The sequence below is a fragment of the Gracilinanus agilis genome, chromosome 1, assembly GCF_016433145.1.
Source record: "Gracilinanus agilis isolate LMUSP501 chromosome 1, AgileGrace, whole genome shotgun sequence".
NCBI lineage: Eukaryota > Metazoa > Chordata > Mammalia > Didelphimorphia > Didelphidae > Gracilinanus > Gracilinanus agilis.
Genome location: NC_058130.1, coordinates 23,990,189 through 23,997,517, shown reverse-complemented (window position 1 = coordinate 23,997,517; position 7,329 = coordinate 23,990,189). Strand labels below are relative to the sequence as shown.

Below are 7,329 nucleotides of genomic sequence, written 5' to 3'. Positions count from 1 at the left end.
GAAAACAGAAATTTTGGGAAAGGTATCCCAGATAGGAAACCTCAGAAATGGGATTTGAACTGTGGACCTCTCACTCCAGAGCCCATGTTCTTTCCATTGTAGCAAACTCTCTCATTGTGCCTTTACACCCTTTTGCTAATGTTTCTCTGGAGTAATTGCTCTATTTTAAATTAAATCAGGGTGCCAACTTTCATTCTTCTCTCAGTGTAATATACACACAGAACAACATTTTGAGGGGAGGGAATATGTTTCCGGAGTTTAGGTTTAAAAAAATATCTTATACTCAAAGAGGGGGAAGACAAGGAAGGTAAGGAGCTCCCTCATGAAGGATTTTTCCCATCTAAGGCTGCCGGTTCAGAGCATCTTAGCTACATCCCAGAATGTGCAGTCCTTAATGAGGATTTCAGGTTGCTTTTTGAAAAAGGGAAAAGACTTATCCTTTTGCTTTTCTATATTTCATAAAAAGGAGGTAGAATTCTGTTTGTGAAACAGGACTTTGAGGACTTAAAGGTACAGGTGGCACCTTATAGCGAATAGAGCTTTAAATAAGATATATAAATCAGTTCTTTGTTAAGAAAGGAAATTGGTCTGCACATGATTGGGAAACTTGGCATAACAGTGCTGGAGGAAAGAGGAGATGAAATCTATCATGTCACTGTAATAAAAGGGACAAGGTGAGATTTGAGAGAAGATAAGCCAAAAAAATGGAAAAGAATGTGCTGAAAGGGAAACTTTTTTAGCCTTAATCATAGGCAGCTACACATTGGTGCTAGAGAGATTCTTGGGGAAGATGCAGGGTGGCTTGGCACACTTCTTAGAGGGAGCAAGGCATGTTTAAAATAGGTCACACTGTGGTGTGCTATGCAGAAAGAAATCTCCCAGTGTCAATCATTTTGCCCTCTACCATTGTGATGCTCCTGCACCTGATCCTCAGCGCAGACGAGGTCGGAAGAGGTGGCTGCATATTTTTTTGTTGAACTTTTATATTTTGTTGGCATTTCGAGAAGTGTCTGTAGAAAAATCTGTTGGTTGCACTGATCAAGTAGTGGGACAGATGCTTGCTAATTGAGAGCTGTATTGGGTGGTGATACATTTTCTATTATGCCTTGTGATTCTGGAGCGTATGTTTTTATCATCCCTCTTGCTTGTTTGCCTAATAGGTTGGCTTATGTGATAATGTAAAGTTGCTGAGTGACAGCTGTATTTCAAAAGTAATGGTAACTTAGCAAATTTGACAGTTTGGCCATGCAATGAAAATGACTTACCAAATCGTTTCTTTGGAGGAAAATGAAGAATTTTCATTTACAATGGGGCTCCTTTAATTTTTTTTTTTGGAATGTCCTGGACCCCTTTAGCAGCCTGGAGAAGCCTGTGGAGCTTTTCTCAGATAATGTTTGAAAAAACATAAAAGAGGAAAACGGCTTACTTGCACAAAAATATTTATAACTGTTCTTTTTGTGGTGGCAAACAATTAGAAGTTGAGGGGGTGTCCATCAATTGGGGAATGGCTGAACAAATTGTGGCATATTTGGTGATGGAATACTATGTTATAAGAAACAATGTGCAGGATGATTTCAGAAAAAGCTAGAAAGACTTACATGAACTGATGCAGAGCAAACTAAGAAGAACTTGGAGAACATTGTACATAGCAGGAATATTGAACAATGATCAATTATGATAGACTTAGCTACTCTCAGCAGTACAATGATCCAGGACAGTTCCAAAGGACTTATGACAAAGAATGCTGTCCACCTCCAGAGAAAGAAATGTAGGAGTCAGGTGCAGATCAAATACTATTTTCACATTCGTTTATTTATGGTTTCATTTTGAGATTTTGGCTTTTTATGAATATTCTCATACAACAGTGACCCAAAATGATACATGATAATAAATGTAAAACCCAGATGGAATTGCTTACTATCTCCAAGAGTGGGGAGGGAGGGAGAGAGGGAGACAATTTAGATCTTATAATTTCAGAAAGCATATGTTGAAGATTATTATTATAGGTAATTGGGGGAAAATCTTTGAATAAAAAATACATAAAAGAAAAAGCATAGGACTGCAAAAGAAAGTAATTTTATTGAAAAAGTTATCAAAATGTTTAATTAACTAGTTCTTGGATACCAGCTCTATTCAGTTGTTCCCAAACATCCAAGCGTTATTTTTCAAAAGCAAACAAAATACAGAAAGGATAATTGTCTCCTTTCTCATGGATGATTTCAAGTGATCTTTGAGGAACATTTCTTTGTAACCATTGGTTGACTAAGGGTCTTAGGTAGAAACCCAAAGGTCAGCTATGGAACTAAATCCTTTCCCTATTACCTTGGTAACATTGTCATGGAACCAGTTAATGTTAAGAGAGTTTTTTGTTCGAGAAGCAAAACTATCTGCTTCCACCTATTGTTCATAGCTATTCACTTTTATTTGTCTCCTCTTTTCAACTTGTTTAATATGTAACATGCAAAGAGCCCTCTTTGCTAAGATGCTTTGAAGGATGCCTTGTTTAAGTCACAGCCTCCTTATGTGGTTGATCCATATTCAGTACTTCTAGTCAGCTATTGTACTTTTGACTTTAAGATAAAAATCAATAAATAGAAAGTTACAAAAGAAACAGACTGATCTTTTCACATTCCCCACAAACACACAAAATGGCTTAATCTTGATTTATCTGAGCCTTTCAGGAAAGTTCAATTAAGTGGGCTTTTTGCTTTTATTTAAGTATGTAGAAGACGTGGAGAAAAAATGTCTTTCCATCATGAAGCCTTGGGAATCCGGTGTGATTACTGCCTGACACTGGCCCCGGTAAACCATGATGATTCTGGGTAATGTAGATATCATCACATGGCCCTTTGTAAACAAATATAAGCAGTGACTTGGGTAAAAATGACAACCACTTCTTAATTATTCCTGTTCAGGGAAACGAGATTATTAAGAGACAAGCAGTTCACACTCTCTGAACATCACTGTAACCTTCTTCCTCTTTCGATCCAGCCATCAAAACTATTAACAAGTAGTCCAAGAAAGTCAAATTTTTGCCTTCCCACATCCTTTAAAAATAGTGAAGAGTGGCAGCTAGTTATTATAATGGGCAGAGCACCAGGCTTGCAGTTGAAAGGACCTGGGTTCAAGTCTAGCATCAGATACTTCTGAGCTGTGTAACCCTGAGCAAGTTGTTCAACCTCCATTGTCTCTGGCCCTTTCTGCCCTTCTGCCTCAAAATCATAAAGATTTTAAGACAGAAATTCAGAAGATAAGAATTAAAAAAGAAGGGTAAAGAGCCTTGAGTTCAGGTCATATTATGATAGGTAGAATAAACTGTTCTCCTGAAGAGAACAGTCAGATGGCTTTTAATAGCTACCTTCAAATAAAACCTTCTTTGTCAGTGGTTTGCACATTGGGGGACATTTTTTAATCATTTATTAATATTCATTTTTAACATGGTTACATGATTCAAGCTCCTACTTTCCCCTTCACCCCCCGCTGCCCCCCCACCCATAGCCGATGCACATTTCCACTGGTTTTAACATGTGTCCTTGTTCAAGACCTATTTCCAAATTGTTGATAGTTGCATTGGTGTGGTAGTTTCAAGTTTACATCCCCAATCATGTCCGCCTCAACCCATGCATTCAAGCAGTTGTTTTTCTTATATGTTTCCTCTCCTGCAGTTCTTCCTCTGAATGTGGGTACATTGGGGGAAATTTAACCTAAGATATGACCTGTAGGCAGGACAGAACTAAGCACTGTGGTCTGGGCTGGTCACCATTAAGGAGAGTAGAAGTGACAAAGGGATTACTTGGGAGATCAGCCTGTTCTTTGGAAGTTGTCACATTCCTTAGGCAAATAGCACAATTATATGTAGAAAACTTTTCTAGGAAAAATGTCTTAGTATTAGAGGATCTTGACCAGTAACATGTTTTCAGGACTGGAAAGCTTTTTGTAGATAATCTAGTCCTTGTGTAATAAAGGGAATTTTGGTCATGGATGGGTTAATTAGTGGGCCACTGAAATTCTTTCCCACTTTAAGGTTCTTGAGTTCTGGGCTCATACTTTATATAATTAAATATTTGTTGAATGTGAATGACATACATCAGTGTTGGTCACATAGAGCTAAATAGACAAGGATTTTCAATGGGAAGGGAGGAAGTTGGAAATTGCTTGGAGTGAGCATCAGGGGTGTAATGAGGGGTCTAATAGAATGAAGACTAAATCCATCTGGCCAAAGGCTCATGGTCTCTAAATACCAAGATGGACATCTCATTCTTGTGTATCCTTATATCTTTAATGACCCTTTATAGCTAATTTTATACTTTCCAAACTTCCTGAAATTTTCCCTGTTGATGCCATCAGAATGGAAGCCATCTATGTAGTAAGTAGCTCTAGTAATAGGAGACAGTCTACGTGGTAAATGGGCAGAAGATTTTTAAAAGCATGAGTTGTTTCAGCTGAGCAATGAGTAATTATAAGGACCAAGCTTGATCTAATAGAAGAGGTCAGAAACTGTCCTTCCTTCCCTTCTTTAGAGCTATGGGACTATGCATATGGAATACAGGAAAGATACCATGCTGTCGGACTCATTCAAAATGTTGGTTACTTTGGTTGAAGTATTCTCTTTCATTTAAAATCTTTGTTATGAGGAGTTTCTCTGAGTAGTGGTAGAGAGAAGGTTATTTTTGGAAATGAACAAACAAAAGATATCAATAGAAACTGATCTTTTTTAAAATTCGAGATTGCCCTTAGGCATTTGTTTCCTTTGGAATCCTATGTGTTTTATTTTATTAATTTAAAAACTATATTCTGGCCTTCTCAGACCAGAAACCGGAGCTGTGACTTTAATCCCTCCAGGTCTGGGCCCTTCTGTGCCTCACTGCCACCACTCCTGCCTCCTTGGAATCTTGATCAGGATTTTGTCCTTTTCCCAAAAATGGAGACCATTCTTTGATGCTGCGTGTTTTTGTCAAGAGTACCCCAGAGCTTTCTCCAGAAGGCTGGCATATCTTTGCTTTTCTATACCCAGAACTGCCCCAAAATGATGGAAGTTGGATCAAAACCTGCTTCTCGGGCTATGGCCACTTCACCAAAAGAAATACCTCCAACCAAAGAGAAGGACGAAACTTCCAAAGCTGTGGTCCAGCCTGTTGATGATTCTCAACAGGCCACTGGGGGATGCCAACTCACCTCTGGTTATCCATCGTCTGTCACAAGCCAGGGAACTGCTAGTAAATGCCCCTTCCTCAGGGCTCTAATGAACCAAGGAACCAGCAATGTCTTCCATAAGTCCAGTTTAGAGCTTCAAGAAGATGGTCGGGAAATGCAGGCCATAAGGAAAGAAGTTGCTCAAACTCAAATTAATCCCACCATGATTAATCTCAAAACTGGTAGAGAAGATCAGAATGGTTTGCTAAGGAATTTTCAGGATCTCACGCAAAAGCAAAGACCACAAAAGTTCCTTCGTCTCCTTCAGGACAATTTGCCAAAATCTGTTTCCACTTTTCAGTATGATCATTTCTTTGAGGAAAAAATTGATGAGAAAAAAAGTGATCATACTTACCATGTATTTAAAACTGTGAACTGGAGAGCACACATATTCCCAATGGCAGATGACTACATTGATTCTCTTGTTAAAAAACAGGTGTCTGACATCTGATGTAGCAATGGTTACCTAGAGATGAGTCACCCTCAGGTGTGTGGGGCAGTCATGGAAACATTAAAACAACATGGTGCCAGAGCAGGTGGTACGAGAAATATTTCTGGAACTAATAAGTTTCATGTTGAGATTCTAGAACAAGAATTGGCTGACCTCCAGGGAAAGATGCAGGATTACTGTTTCATCCTGCTTTATTGCTAATGACTCTACCCTCTTCATGTTGGCTAAAATGATGCCAGGTTGTGAAATTTATTTTGATTCTGGAAACCATGCTTCCATGATCCAAGGAATTCATAATAGCAGAGTACCAAAGTCTGTATTTCACCATAATTACATAAACCATCTCAGTGAGCTGCTAAAGAAATCAGACCCTTAGGTCCCTAAGATTTTTTGAAACTGTTCATTTGAAACATTTGAAACTGTTCTTTCAATGGATGGAGCCAGTTGTCCATTGGAAGAACTGTGTAATGTAGCCCACGAATAAGGGGCAATTACCTTTGTGGATGAAGTCCATGTTGTAGGATTATATGGTGCTTGAGGAGGTGGGATAGGGAATTGAGATGGAATCATGCACAAAATGAACATCATTTCTGGAACCCTTGGCAAAGCCTTTTGGGTATGATGAGAACTACATCGCCAGCACCAGCTCTTTAATAGACACAGTCTGATTGTATGTTGGGGTCTTCATCTTCACAACTTCTCTCCCCACCATGCTTCTGGCTGGTGCTCTCCAATCGGTCAGTATCTTAAAGAGCATGGAAGGACAAGCCCTTCGTGGGCAGCACCAGCACAACGTGAAACTGATGGACGCCAGGCTCCCTGTGGTCCACTGCCCCAGACACATCATTCCAGTCCAGGTGGCAGATGCTGCTAAAAATACAGAGGTCTGTGATGAACTCATGAGCAAACATAACTTCTACATCTAAGATGTCAACTATCCAGCAGTCCTCCGAGGAGAAGAGATCCTCCATATCCCCCCACCCCTCACCACACTCCACAGATGATGAACTATTTCCTGGAGAACCTGTTGGATATTTGGAAACTCATTGGGCTGGACCTGAAGTCTCACTCTTCAGCAGAGTGTCTCTTCTGTAGGAGACCCCTACACTTTGAAGTTCTGAGTAAGAGAGAGAGAGAGCCTACTTCCAGGGCATGAGCAAACTGGTTTCTGTCAGTGCCTGAATCTGACCTCCTTATTGCCACTCAATGTTGCCCAGTTCCCTAGTCATGTTGTCTCTGTAGTCTTTTTATATGGATTCACTTATCTTAAAATTTAATCCATAGGGGCAGCTGGGTAGCTCAGTGGATTGAGAGCCAGGCCTAGAGACGGGAGGTCCTAGGTTCAAATCCAGCCTCAGACACTTCCCAGCTGTGTGACCCTGGGCAAGTCACTTGACCCCCATTGCCTACCCTTACCACTCTTCCACCTATACAGAAGATAAGGGTTTAAAATAAAAAAAATAAAAAAATTTAATCCATAGTAAAAACAGTTCTGAAAATAAATTCCTATTAAAGCAAAAATTAAAATTAAAAAAAAATAAAAACAATTTTCTGAGACACACACACACACACACACACACACACACACACACAAAGTTAACAACTCTGAATTGAGCATTTGAGGAAAATTCCTGTATTCTTTTCTTTGCTCTGAGTGGGGAGGGGAATAAACTATTCATGCCTTT

At 39.5% G+C, this 7,329-nt stretch overlaps 1 pseudogene; it reads left to right on the top strand.

Annotated features, from left to right (window-relative positions):
* The first annotated feature begins 4,921 nt into the window (after nt 1-4,921).
* Nucleotides 4,922-6,982, top strand: LOC123234240 (annotated as a pseudogene).
* The last annotated feature ends 347 nt before the right edge of the window (nt 6,983-7,329 follow it).